The sequence below is a fragment of the Octopus bimaculoides genome, chromosome 11 (genome assembly GCF_001194135.2).
Source record: "Octopus bimaculoides isolate UCB-OBI-ISO-001 chromosome 11, ASM119413v2, whole genome shotgun sequence".
Taxonomy (NCBI): domain Eukaryota; kingdom Metazoa; phylum Mollusca; class Cephalopoda; order Octopoda; family Octopodidae; genus Octopus; species Octopus bimaculoides.
This window is the reverse complement of record NC_068991.1, coordinates 1,450,286-1,465,553: the sequence shown is the minus strand read 5'-3', so window position 1 is coordinate 1,465,553 and position 15,268 is coordinate 1,450,286. Positions and strand designations below refer to the sequence as shown.

Sequence of the window (15,268 nt, the reverse complement as noted above, 5' to 3'; positions counted from 1 at the left end):
AGTCTGCTCCAGCATCTCATCAGTTATTAAGACAAAACGCTGTGTCTTAATAACTTGATGAGATGCCAGAGCAGACTTCAGCCCCGGTATCCGAAAATCTGAGATTTATTATAACAACCAACTAATTGTCACATGGTATATTTATAGATATATATAATTTATATATAAAGAGAGAGAGATAGAATGTGACAGAAATATGTGTATCTATCTCTATCTCTCTCTCTTATATATATATATATATATATATATATATAAACAAAAAAAACTGTTGTACGTAGCATTGCATATCTATCTATCTATCTGCATACATACAAGGAGAGAAGTAAATAAAGGGCGACAGAAGTACAAAGGTAAATAAAACAAAATGTCTGTTGCTTACACAGTTTGATGAAACGGAAGTGATTGTTCCGGTTAAAACGACACGTTAAAGTAGTAGCAATGGGAATAAGGCTGAGACAACAGCCAATTGCTAACGATTGTGTCATTTCTCCCAGCATCACGTTTTGCACATCTTCCGACGTTCTCTCAATCCCCGTCCCAACTCTTTCCTCACTCACACCTCTTGCATTACTGCTCTGTTTACCATAATATTATTCTGTTGTCTGTTGCAGAAAATGGGATTTTTTTTTTTGTCTTTTTGGTGCTATTCTGACCGTTTCTGTTTACCTGTCGATCTCCTCGAGTTTAATGTTGCCATAGGAACTTTTATTGGGTAGAGCTTTTTTCTATCACTTTCATCGTTAAAGTTAATATATCTCTCTCTCTCTCTCTCTTCATATCTCCCTCCCTCTCTGTGGCGGTGTGGTAAGAAGTTTGCTTCCTAACCACATGGCCCCGGGGTTCAATCCCACTGGGTGAATTTTTAAATTTTTTGCGTTTCTGTCATATTATTTGCTTTTATTACTTCCCTAAATTGATGGGAATATAACGACAAGTCAGCCGGCACTAAAAGTCTGTAGTGAGACATTTTTATCAGTGTACCTGATGAGACCCAGACTGGCGGATAGAAACATACGAGGCCTGATCAATAAGTATCCGGACTGTTACCGTAGTAACGAAGCTAAAGCATACAGAGTGAATCCGCTTGGTACAGATTGACCCCGGACGGTCCTGTGCATGCGCACTAAGTTTTGACGTTCTACCTCACTTCTACTATTTACAGAAGTGCTTGTAAATATTAATTTCGAAAAGCCCTTTAGTTTAAAAAGGGTGCAAGCTGCCCATGGGACTATTAATTTACCTCTCGTAACTTCTAAATTCAAATCACATAAGCAATATATCTAAATACAAAGAGGGACGGATAGATAGATAGATAGATAGATGTGTGCATATATTCCTACATATTCCACCAATTACATCACGAATCAAATCACCATCTCAAAGCTTGAACTTTCCTACCTCCTTACCCGTTATTGGCGATAAACACCTTTCTGTCTTCTGTAATACACTCACACTTACAAACTGTGCGCACACACATGCATATAATGTTATGTATGCATTGTATGTGCCTAACTGTATAAGTGTTTTTACGTTGTATGCTTATTAGATTTACAAACATATATAATACATGCATATATAAATATAGATCCATATATTTACATATATTTATACATATGTATATACATATATATATACATACTCTCACAAACACAGCCATATGTGTGCGTGTTAAGAGCGCACGTGTGTATGTGTCTTCATGGATGCGTGTTTTCGCACATTGCTTCATTGCGTTGTCTTTCCAAACGCTGAATGTAAATTGTGTTCGCCACATATAAAACATTCATACAAACCTACACGCACGTATGTGTTTATATTCATTTGAAATATATTTTGTGTACACTTAAGTTAACTAAAAGCCCTTTTTGTTTGTTTTACCGTTGAGAAAGCAAATGGATAAATATTTCACAAAACTCCCGCTTGGAAATCTCTATGTTTTTAGTTTTCATTGAAAAACCTTCCACATACATTCATTGTCATAGAAAATGGTTGGTTCCTGTGATTGGTGTTTCTTTGCAAACAACTATAATTGACACATTTTAAAGTAAGAACATGAAAACAATGTAAAACAAGAGGAAATCAATCCATTTGTTGCTAGAGTTTCTTATTTCCCTTTGAAATTCTGCCGTATACTTTTGCATGCATATGTTTGTATAAAGAATACTGTATATAGTCACACACACACACACGTACATACACGCATATCTGTATGTATATGTTCATATATATGTATATATGTATACATGGAAATGTATTTGTGTGTGTGTGTGTGTGTGTAAAAGTTGTAAAAACGGTTATTATGCTACATCAAATGCATGGCATAATGTCGTGGTATCAAAGCGTTAACGAGTGTCTGTTATTAGCGTTTAACATGTAGATAGATAGATAGGTAGACAGATATGTAGATAGATTAGATAGACAGACAATCACAGGCGTGTGTCGGTTCGGTAACAAGTTTGCCTTCTAAACAAATGGTCCCGGGTTCATTCCTAATGCGTGGCACTTTGGGCATATGCTTCCTGCTACAGCGTTGGGCCGACCAAAGCTTTGTGAGTGGATTTGGTGGACGGAAAGAGAAAGAAGCCTACCGTACATGTGTGTTTGTGTCAGTGTGTTTGCCTCACCCCAACTCAACATCGCTTGACATGTGGTTTTGCCCTGTTTACATCCATGTAACTGAACGAATCGGCAAGATCAATATACAATTGCATATTCCTTATTACGCAATAAATTCAATTAATCTATTAAAAACAATCTAAATTATATAAACAATGCTTTTATTTACATGATTAATTACAATTCCCCGGCAAATTAAAAAAGAAACTAACATCTACGGTTGTTTCGTCAAGTTCTAGTCACAATAATATAATCTATGATTTTAAAATTTCCCTCTGCAAAACACTCTCTCTCTCTCTCTCTCTCAGGGTGGGGCGAGCGAATCCAACCAATGAAGCTGGGGATTTCGACAAGAAAGATTTTAGAAACATGAATTAACATAAACGCAATGTGATGTCCCTTGTAAAGCAACATTTCTAATCATGTAATCCCTCTCGCCACGTGGATTAACATTTCTCTCCTTGTCTTCACCTCTCACATCCAATAACTACACACACACACACACACACACACACACACGGGTGCATAAAGATATGTGTGTGTACGTGTGTGTATGTGTGCGTTTCTGTTTGTCTTGGGAAGCAAGGAATATATGAACAGGATCATGCAGGACCTAGGGTTGTAGCCATCGGTCAGTATAAACCATGATAAAATAGCTGAATAAAAGACATAATGGTCATGGCCGGTCCTCAGAAGATTTGTCAGTGTTGTATGTAGATCAGCCTTGATCCCGTTGTCCTATGATGAAAAAGCTTCCAACCGTGACCATCACATCTGTTTTCCTGAGTCAAGTTGTAGGACTACTTTATCTCATGAGTCATCCTTGCAAAAGACGATCTTAGTATGAGGGAAATTTAGCTGCTCTGTCATGTGACAGTTATTTAACTAAAAGAATCTCGTTGACTTGTTCTGTTATAGTTTTGCCACATAAAATAAAACCACACAAAATCTCTCGGAGAGTCTCAAAGAATCAATGCGAGTGTGAGGTGTCAAACGCCTCAGTTAAACAAGAATCAATGCGAGTGAGAGGTGTCAAACGCCTCAGTTAAACAAAGAAACCAAGCATGTGATGAAGATAGGATTTCAGCGAGTAATTTTAGTTAACATGGTAGCAAATGAACTTTGGAAATTTTATTGGGTGTTCTTTTTGTATTTTGGCATATTTCATCGTCGATATTTGATTTCTGTGAATTCCAGGCATTTTCCTTTCTTTCTTTGGTTTTCTTTTTCGTTTTTTTCTTTTAAGGCTACCTCGGATGTAATGTTATTGCCACTTTCTACACAGAGCAGTCAATTGTTATCGATCGTAATGATGTTTATTGGCGTGGAACTATTGAAATATTTATTCCCTGTGATATCTCATAGAACAGAGAGAAGCATGAAATATCTGTAGATTATACTCGTAGGGCATTCATTGAGAGATTTATAGATGCATCAGCACGCAACACACACACACACACACATACATACATACATACATACATATATATATGAAATGTTAACAACTAAAAATTCTCCAAATATTTAGGCAAACATGACAACTGTGTTTTAAAGTTCAGCTCACTTTACGTTAAATACAGCTGTCTATATTTGTGAAGATAATGGCTGCACGGTCAGTTTTTGAATCGCATAGCAGCAGTAGTAGTAGTAGTAGTTGTTATCACTGTTGTTTATGATAGTATTATTGTTTATGATGGTGGTGACGAAGCTGCTACTGTGATTGTTGTGGCTGCTCCTCCTGCTGTTGCTGCTGACAGTGGCGTCGTTGTTGATGCTATTTTTTCCCAAATTCTTATTCAGTGAAGCAAAAATATAAACATATATGCATATGCGCAAACACACGCCCATAGACCCGTGCACACAGACGCATGGATATTTATGTATAGGATTTTCGATGAAAGTTAGCGAGCCAAAACTTCGAAATCACTGTCACACTTCTCGTAAAAGTTTCTGTACATGTCTAGCAAAAAGTAATGCATAATCTTTCAGTTTAATGTTAAATTGTTATTTTATAAAACTTGACATACAAAAGAACACACACTCAAACATACATATATATATATATATATACACACACATACAGAGTCATGTAGCAATGGGTGTGTGTGTGTATGCGTATGTGAAATCTATATAAGTCTTGAAGTTTATTGTTCGTCGTGGCACGAACTGAACTCAGTGATCTGATATGTGAGAGATTAGATGAACTATAACTGTCAGATTCCAGTATTTCACAATGGTTGTGTGTGTTCTGGAAGAAACTGTTATGTGTCGTTCCCATTTGGAAACTATTTCTATTCTTCTACGACAACCAATGCCGCCAGATTATTTTGTCTTTTGTTTAGAGAACACTGAACATTCTTATTATTTTCGAAGAAATAAAATATATATATTTGAATTGGGTGGGGAGAATGTTTTGTTTTTCTTCTTTATTTTTGTATGTCATTGTCAGAGCAAGCAGGATGGCAGAACTGACCTCTCAGTGGGTTTCTAGTCTAGACATAGAAATGTAGAGGTTATCCTCATACTCGGGAGCTGGTCTGATTCCATCATCATCATCATCATCATCATAAAGCCCTAGAACTTACTGTTTCGTAATTCGGGGACAGTAAGGTCGAGGGTCGCTTCCTTAGTGTCCATGGTATCTAAGTGTTCATGGTATCCATGATAGCCAGTGTCCATGGTATCACAACACCCGACTGAACGGGAGGACAGTCCGTCGCGTGGGTTGTTCATTTACAGCTGAGTGGATTCGGGCAACAAGAAATGAAATGTTTGGCTCAAGGATACAACACACCGCTCGGTCGAGGAATTGAAACCGCGCTCCAACCATCATCACTGCACATCCCTAACCTCAAATCCACGTACTTTCTAATCCATTTGGCTAGAATCTGCTAAACATACCCACGGACCGCTTGACGAATTTAGAAAGTGTTTCTGGATTGAGCTATCAATGACGTCAATCACGTATCTTCTCTGTATTTCATTTTGCATAAATGCATCGTGGAAACTGAGTCACTAATTCATGGTAATGGTCAAGTCATTCTTGGTGATTTCAGCCAAATTATTTTCGTATGATTAAGATGAGGATTATCACAATATACGTCGTACTAATCTGCATTTCCTGGGGCACAAACGGTAACCATCGCTAAATTATTTGCAGATCATGGTTATTCTTCAGGTTAACAGATAGCTGCCACTGCTACTTTGAAAAATAATGTAGATGTTCATGGGTTCCTGCCAATCTCACCAAAATCACTGGTACCTTGGTAACCATTTTTACTACACTACTGTATTCAGTAGAGCACCCCTTCCGTTGCCTCAGATGAATGCAGACACATTTGTAAAGTACATTGGCTGGAACAGCATGGCGATACGAAATATTGAGCGGAAGTATGCCATTATGGTGACCAAATAATTTATAATGTTTGCTGTTAGGAAACGCAGCAAACAATATTTCTTTTAAGCTTCATTTTGTATGATTTATATTAACTTTGTATCGTTGATTGATTAAAGGACTTTTTATTATCAAATAGCATTTTATTAGAAAATAGCATTTTAGGACTGGCAATTTCCAGCAAAGCAACCTCTCCACTTCTTTTAAACAAAGCGTTATGTACGTGTGCACGCATATATGTATATATGTGTGTGTGTGTACGTAAGTACATATGAATGTGTGTGTGCGCGTGCGTAAGTGTATGTGTGTATGTAAAACGAATAAATAGTTAAACGTCAAGAAATGCTTTGAGGCGAAACACTGCTGACTACAATGAAGCAAAGGGAGATGAATGTTGCTCAGTTCTGAAATTTCACGCTTCCCGCTTCAGCGTTCCTGTATCTCTTCCTCGGGACTCGTCTGACAAACGATAACGAGAAACCCAGAGCATCGATTATCGCCCTTGGGTCTTCTGAGATTTCAGTCCGAGATATGCACAGGAACACGCTCACAGGAATATGTACATATACACATATACGTGTTTGTGTGTATACTTAAGCTTGCGAGTGTTTGTGCGAGATACATACAATACATATACATTCACACACACACGCATATATATATATACACACACACACACACACTGATAGATTGGTTGATACAAAATAAACTGACAGACAGAAAGACAGGCGGTCAGACAGACAGACAGAGATAAATAGACAGACAGACAGACGGATAAATAGATAGATAGATAGACCTAAGAGTAAGCAGCAGAGAGAAAACTGAGAGCCCAATACTTAAAACTACAATCACAATGTATAATTTATTAGAAGCTACAACTTCATTGATCATAGTTTCTCATTGCCCTCCTCGGGTGTATATATATATATATATATATATATATATGCGGGGGTGAGTGAAGTGTGTGCCTGTAGAGATAAAGAAATATGGCTTTAGTTGTATTAACATTCAGGGGAAAATGATGTTCAATGTATACATATAATATTCGTGTTCAGCAATTCTTTTGATTTTAAGGTTCCACTCCGCTGCTATTCCAATGTTACAAGAGCACGAGAATGAATTGGTGTTACGCTCTTACGTTTAGCTTATCCATTTCTTTCTTTATTTCTTTATTTAGTCATTCATTCATTTTCAAGTATCAAGGCTCAATCTGTTTGTGTTTCACATATTCTAAATAAACGAAAATTCAAATCGATAAAACGCTGAAGCAAGTTTTCTATCATTTTTAGTTTTTATACTTTTTACTGAATTCACTTACGACACACTGCAGATATGCTGCAGCACAATATATTGTTCTGGTACTTACCCTATCATTAATATACATTAATATACATTAATATACACAGTCACACACATATAACAAATAATTATATACATACATACATATATATTTTACAGATATATATACAGATATACAAAATATGGGGATTTAGTTCACGGGTGATCTAAACAATTAGGTTCGCTAGGTAGGTGCTGTAACGGAGTACTAGGGCTCCAAGTTTATAACCGAGACGGTAGTCATGGAGCCATTGCAGATTTCCGATAAAGCGAATACATAATTGTTAAAGAGGACAACAGACGTTAAGGCAAGGCAAACTTCTCAAGTCATATACTTTATTATTATTGGAAAAAAAATTCGAAGTCTTACAGCTGTTTCTGGGATATCCGAGAGTATGGTATATTCCGTCATCGGACACAAATACTCCTGTCCTCTGTCATCACTTTATTAATTTATACCCTTCTCATTTTCCATATTTGTCTCTGATGACGGAATATCGCATACTCTGGGATATCCCGGAAACAGCTGTAAGATTGAATTTTTTTCTTATAATGATAATGTATATGACTTGAGATATTTGCCTTGCCTTCAGGTTTGTTGTCCTCTTTAACAATTATATATACATACATACATACACACACACACATATATATAATGTGTGTGTATATATATATATATTACCTTAATTTGGGAAACGAATTTCGAAATCAGTCGGATACAACTCTTTAGCATAACGTGCAGCTGCATATCGTACAGTTGGGTCTTTTTAATATCATATATATGTATGTATATGTATATATATATATATATATATATATATATACAAGATATATATATATACAAGATATATAATAGAAATCAATAATAATTCAGTTTTGGGGATTCATAGATATGCGGGTATTCTATTTCAGATAATACAAAAAAATAACCTAATGAGGTAAAGTATTATTTAGTGATGTGCAAATGGATACCACATGTTTACCTTCAGATATACTCACTAGGTAATTTTTTGTTGGTATTATCTGAAATAGAATACCCGCATATCTATTAATCCCCAAAACTTATTTATATATATATATATATATATACATGCACACACACATATATATGCTTCTAAACTTCCTTTACAATGCAGTTGCTACCAGAAAGTTATAAGCTAGAAGATTCGTGTCTGGTGTAGCAACAATGGGATTGAACTCAAGTCACGTAGATCTAAAATGAACTGCTTACCCATTTGGCTCTACATTCGATTTCTATTCGAAAGCTAATCTGTTGCTCTTGAGATTCGGTCTCAAAGCTCTGTACCGTATAATACTATTCTTTTTGAAATCTGTATTGGTGGTTAATTTCTTGAGAAATCTTATTTAGAATCTTGTTACAAATTTTGGAAGGATGTGTATATGTGGCTACTCCGTCGTTATATGCTGTCAACAGCCAGCTGAACCTCATAAATCCTGAGATATATCATTACAGTGGAAACTGTGTGAAAGTTAATTAAATTCAGATTCAACATTGGTAACATCGATGTCGAAGCAGCAGATATTCAATGGCATTGTCGTGTGACTTCCATGTATACTAGTGATTGATATCTTCTCAATTACGGTTTTATTCACAGTTTATATGTTTAAGAGTGCATGCGAGTTGAGGTTTTGTATAAATATACATGCTTTTATCAGAAGGCAAGGGGCCTACTTTGCCATTTTATGATATATAACTTAGTCTGCAGCATCGTAGCCTTTCTTAAACGTAAATTTTGTTCGTGCAATCTTTTTAAACTTATCATTTCTTCCGGTTCGCTCTGTGTGTTCCTTATACAATTCTCTCTCTATTCATTAACCTCTGTCACAAACTCATTTTCGATATATTTATCTTCTTCCAGTATCGCTTTTTATTTCGTTGCTATTCTTATTCTAACGTATAGAACGATTGTGATGTCATGAAAACCAGCACGATCTCCCTAAGGTTCTACCGTTGATATCAATATCTCGAATCATTAAAATAACAATAGGAAAAAAATTTTGTTAACGACCATTCTTTAGCTTTGATACACAGAACTCGCGTATACAACGCACATCATACATATATACGTTTCTTTTATCTGTGAGTTATACACACACACACACACACACACACACACACATATGCAGTATGTATACCATATATTGCACATGATCCATACTTATTTTAGACGTACGGTAGAATTCTAGAGAAGGCACCTTTCTTGCATTGCATATGGCTAAACCATCGCAGACAACGCTCAGTGTGCATCGAAGTCTACCAAATCCATTCAAAAGGCTTTGCGGTCGGCCCGCGGCTATAGTACAAGACACTTGCTCATGGTGCCACGCAGTGAGACTGAACCCGGAACCATGTGGTTGGAAGCAAGCTATTTGCCGCATATATACATTCATGTACTTATATGTATGTGTATATATAAAGTATAAGATTTTCGTGTTACGGTAAAAGTTAATCTTTGTCTACAATCTATTTGTGGGAATTTGTAAAAAGGTTTTATAGGCTTTCTTTCCACGTCTTTGCGGGGCGGGTTTTCATAACATGAGTGTGTACTTGACAGAGCTACATTATCAGTAAACGGAAAGTATTGAAAACAAGAGAAATAAAGAGTGTAAAGCAGGGATACAACAAGCGGAAGCAACAGAAACTGATCTGTATGTGCAGAGGTGCGTGCGTTTTCTGTCTGATTCTATGCAAATATGAATAGATGTGTAGTGTGTGTGTGTGTGGTTGTACATCTATATGTAGAATTTCGTTACATGTGTTTCTATAATGTGTATACTATGTATGCATGTAAGTAGACTTGTACATATATAATTCTATCTATGTATCTCTCTCTATATATGTGCGTGTGTGTATGTGTGTATATACATATATATATATATAAACGTACATATACATAAATATACACACATATGCATATAATCGTACACTTGTTTGCAGATATGTACGCTTTAATAATATGGGTGTGTGATGTGATGTGACCGGGTTATAGTGTGCATGTATGTACGTGTGTGAAAGAATAAAAGAGGAAGTCATTGAATACCACCTCATCCTCTCCCTCTTTCCCTCTCCCCTCTCTCTCTCTCTCTCTTCCAATCTTTGTCTTTCTTCTTTGAATTTAATTGTAATATTTATCCAGTTTGGTGTGCAGCAATCAGAGAAAGGTTATAATCTAGGAATAAATGTCATGAAGTAATTAATTCAAACATCCCACGTTCTCTATTCTAATTATGTTTGTATTTGTTAATGAAATACGGCAGATTAATTGTTGCTGATTCCATCGACTACAGATCCCCCTTTATCTTCTGATAAAGTACGAAATCATTAATGACCCTATTATTCCATCAATGATTAGAGTATTGTTGATTTCGATGATTTGGGATGCATGCTTATCCCTGATCCAATTTATTACATTCAGACAGTATAACCCCCATCATCATCAGCAGCAGCATGAACAACAACAACAACAACTGCAAAGCAAGACATTAAATTATGGTTTAAAATTTTATCACAAGGCCAGCAATATCGGGGAGGGGCGTAAGTCGATCACATTGGCTCCAGTATTCAAATGGAACTTATTCAATCGGTTCGCTTTTGTCGAACCACTAAGTTACAAGGATGTAAACACTCCAACACCAGTTGTCAAGCGCTATTGGGAGACAAACAGACACACAATACATACATACATATATGCGCGTGTGTTTGTGTGTGTGTCTATTTATACGACGCGTTTCCTTCAGTTTCCGTCTACCAAATTCACTCACAAGGCACTGGTCGACCCAAAGATATCGTAGAAGGCACATGCCCCAGTTGCTCTATGGTCAAAGATAGTTTCTACACAAGTTCTCTAGGACTACATTTTCTTATAAGTCCTTCCCTCTTCTAGAAACTATCGATTCGAATAAACGCGAAATACCGAATAAATTGTATAGTGTTTTATTCTTTAATAAATTCAGTGTAAGAACAAATACTGTCAACTTGCCAATGGTAAGTGAGTTCGTTGTGACAAGTCAGTTTGGTAAGATTAAGAGAAAGTTATTGTTAATATAAAAGTTTTTCAGTTTCGGTGACAAGAAATGTCATTCGAAAAGTGTTCCACAAAGACTGTTGTGTGCTTGTGTATGTCTGTGTGTGTTTGTGTGTGCTTGCAAATTCGTGTGCGTATCTACAAATAAGTCTATATCTTCACGAGAATGCATACATACATGTGTGTATACAAAGAGCATACACATACATAAGGACTGTCTGCGTGAATGAGAATGGACTCTCAGACTTACTGAGAACCGTAAGACTACATTAAGTGAAGCTGTGACGGTTGTACCTCCGTTGGCGACATGCTGTGTGATGATTAACTTTTGTCTTAACCATCTGTGTATTGATGTCTCAATAGCTGTGTGCTAAGTCATCAGTAATTAAATTTGTCTGTTGATATAACACCATTCTAATCACTGATTTGTTCAGACTTTAATTCTACTACCACGTAATTTCCAGAGAGTTAGTTCGAAACGCTGGTTCTCTACGGATGCATTGCATTCTTTATTAGCAAAGATTCATTAGATCATTTTTTTCTAACACCCAGGTCAAATGTGATTAAACCCCAAAACAGTCTAGCCATGACCAAAACCATTTTTGTACATACAAATTTGGACAAATTTCTTCTGTGTCTTTTATGCTGTGGTTATTGATAATATCGAATCCCATGCAGTCCCAGTTTTAATGTAGTATGGCTATTATCAAAGATATACTCTTTTATTTGTAAAGATTATTTCTACAGATATTCTATAACCTTAACAATATAATGTAAACATGCACTGCTAACGCAGTAGAACGTGGCATTGACTTTTAAACACAATATACTTCATAGTATATTATGGTTGCATACCAACAAGTCATTAGTTTATTATTTGTGTATACTGTATCAGTGACGACATTATATTATATGTCCTTCATTTCTATTGTTCCTGTGGTGGTGTTTGTGGTTATTGTTCGAGCTAATGTGTGATCAGGGAAGTGACAACGGTGAAAAATATAATTGCATCTACCATTTAAAACTGACATAAACTGAAACAAACAAATTTAATTATTTCTCTGGGTGATTTTTCTTGTTCCAAAATGAAATACAATATCGGTGAGCATTTTGTGAATGTGAAAAAAAAGACCTATATGTAATACACAAACATATATACATATATAAATACATACATACTTACAAACGGGTGTGTGTGTGAGTATTTATCTATACATATATATCTATATATATATACATGTATGTATATATACATACATAGGCGCAAATATATAGATATATTTACACATATATATACATCTCAATTTATCTATCTACTTGTCAATACACACACATACATATGGGAAGCAGTTTTAAAGACATTGAATGTGAAGTAGAAGTACACATGGTACTCTTATTATTCTAGTAATTTAACTGACTAGAAAAATTGTATTTAATGGTCTGAAACAGAGTTCACGACATATAAATTGCTATGAATGTATATACACAGATATATACACACACATGCACGCACATAGAGCTAGCTTGCTAGAGACAAACTGATACACACATCCATCCATAGATAGATAGATAGATAGACAGGCAGATAAGCAGACAGGCAGATAGTGTTTTTGATAGAGAAATATCTGAAAAATACGTGCACACACACACACATATACTGAGAGACGGATTGACAGATGTATTTATTCGTGTGTGTGAGACCGTGTATGATATATATCATATTAGAAAGCATCATACTAAATATAATAGAATTTGTTTGAAATGGCCAAGATGAGTCTAAGACCATGTAATTCCATCAGTTTCAACACATGAACTCGTAACAAATCCCCTGCTGACAAAAAAAAAAAAGCAAATTGTTGTTTAGTATGTTTTTTTGATTTTATTTATTTTCCAACTAATCTTTATTTCATGTATTTATTATTTATTTTTGTTGTTTGTGTTGTTTTGCTTTGTTAATTTTCTATTCTTTGTCTAAGCGTTTACAATTAATTCCCATCAGGAATCAACTAGCGGCAAATAATACTAGAATTGAAGTTAATACCGTGAAAATTTGAAGTGTAATACAAAATACTAACCAAAAATGGCAGCCAAGTGGAATTGGTGATAAAATTCCTGTACAGATTTTGAAAATATCGATTTTATTTTTCGAAACCTTTTTGTAAAGACAGCCTGATCAAACTAGTCAACGTTATTGTGAGAGATTCTTCATGCTCTATCGGAAACACTCTTCACTATAATTTGCCAAAGTATTTCTTGAATAAGATATTAGTTTCTTAACTCGTACACACCCCACACAACCTCAGTCTACGATGCCACTGTGTAGTCATGTCTTTGTCAATCAATCGTTAGTTGCGGTTCTACACAGAATACCTGCCGGCTTTTCTTGGCTTCTGTTCAAAGCGTAAGCAGTATTGAATAATGAATGATAACTATAAGGCTGTTTTGCGGAGAAAAGGTAGCTAGGTCGGTCGGCTGGTGGCAAGCTAGATAGAGAGGATATAGGAATAGCGATAAACAGATAGATAGACGTTGTTTAGTACGAAAGCTATATAGATACGTTAGTAGTATGGATGGTGAAGACAATGGCGTTTGACTGGTGATATGTGTTGGTTTATTTAATTGTGCTGTGGATTGCTCCTCTCGCTACGCAGACGTTTCCTTGAGCAAACTTCCTTCCATATTGATCCTTATGCATCATTTGTGCTGCTGGTGCTGTTAATGTTATTAATCATTGCTATTAATCTTGTTGTCGTTATTATGTAACTATTGTTAATATTCTTGTTGTTATTTATATATTTTTATTCTTATATTTTTTTATTGGATTCAGTCATTGAATGCTGCGATTCCGGAGCATTGCTGTCAAGTATTTTTGTCGATAATATAGATCTAACTACTTCTAGCATTCTGTTTCTTATTTTACCGCCAAGTTAGGCTTTAACACAAAAAGTCACACATTGCTGCATCGGTTTACAATAATGGTAAATATAAATATTAATACAAACAGACATGGAAGCACACAAAATTCCATTCACAATTTGTATCTCAACCCAAGGCTATAGACACTTGCTCCAGGCACCGTGCAAATCGATCGAAACCGTAACGACTTGGTTACAAACTGAACTTTACATACATACACAGACATATATTTATAGATAGATAATTAAATAAATAAAGTAGTAAATATTCATGTATATATATATATATATATATATATATATATATATATATATATATTTATATATTTATTACGAAAATACTTTTCGTGTATACGTGCGTACGATGTGGTTTGTGTTACTGTTTACTTCGTATTCCGACACAAATTGTTATCACTAAACTGACTCTCCTTAAAAGAAAACAAGTGCGAACACAACTCATAGAAAATGTAGATACACATTGATACATAGGAAGAGGAAGTCATGTAAAAGCATAAATATGCAAAAAAAAAAATGAAATGAAATATTTCGTAGCGTGAATTTTTGTTTGTAGTACCAAGTTGCACCTTTCGGGTTTATTTTGAACATCATAGAGAGATGTTCTAATTCTTCTGCAATGCAAAAGAGTTTTCTCCTCGAAAACTGGCTGCCATGTTTCGTTGGCTTTAAAATTCTTTTACCTTCTTCTGAAGACTCCTTAATGGTTTAGGAGCAGACGAGAAGAAATGATAAAACAGTCAATGGAAGTTGTGTGCAATAGTTTATTCACGTGTTCTGATAAAAAAGAAAATGAAAAAAAAAGAAGAGAGAACTACAACAGATACCATTTCAGCATTTATCTCGTTCGAAATACATTATCCAGCGTCGTTCCCATTGATGGAAGCATTACCGGGATGGATTTGGTAGACGGAAACTGATAGAAGCCCGTCGTATATATATATATA

The 15,268-nt window shown here is 35.4% G+C and overlaps 1 protein-coding gene across 3 annotated transcripts in view; it reads right to left on the bottom strand.

Moving 5' to 3' along the window:
- Positions 1-15,268, bottom strand: part of LOC106876555 (cholecystokinin receptor type A) — a 297,317-nt gene that overhangs the window by 150,646 nt on the left and 131,403 nt on the right. The gene's annotated exons all lie outside the window — the stretch shown is intronic.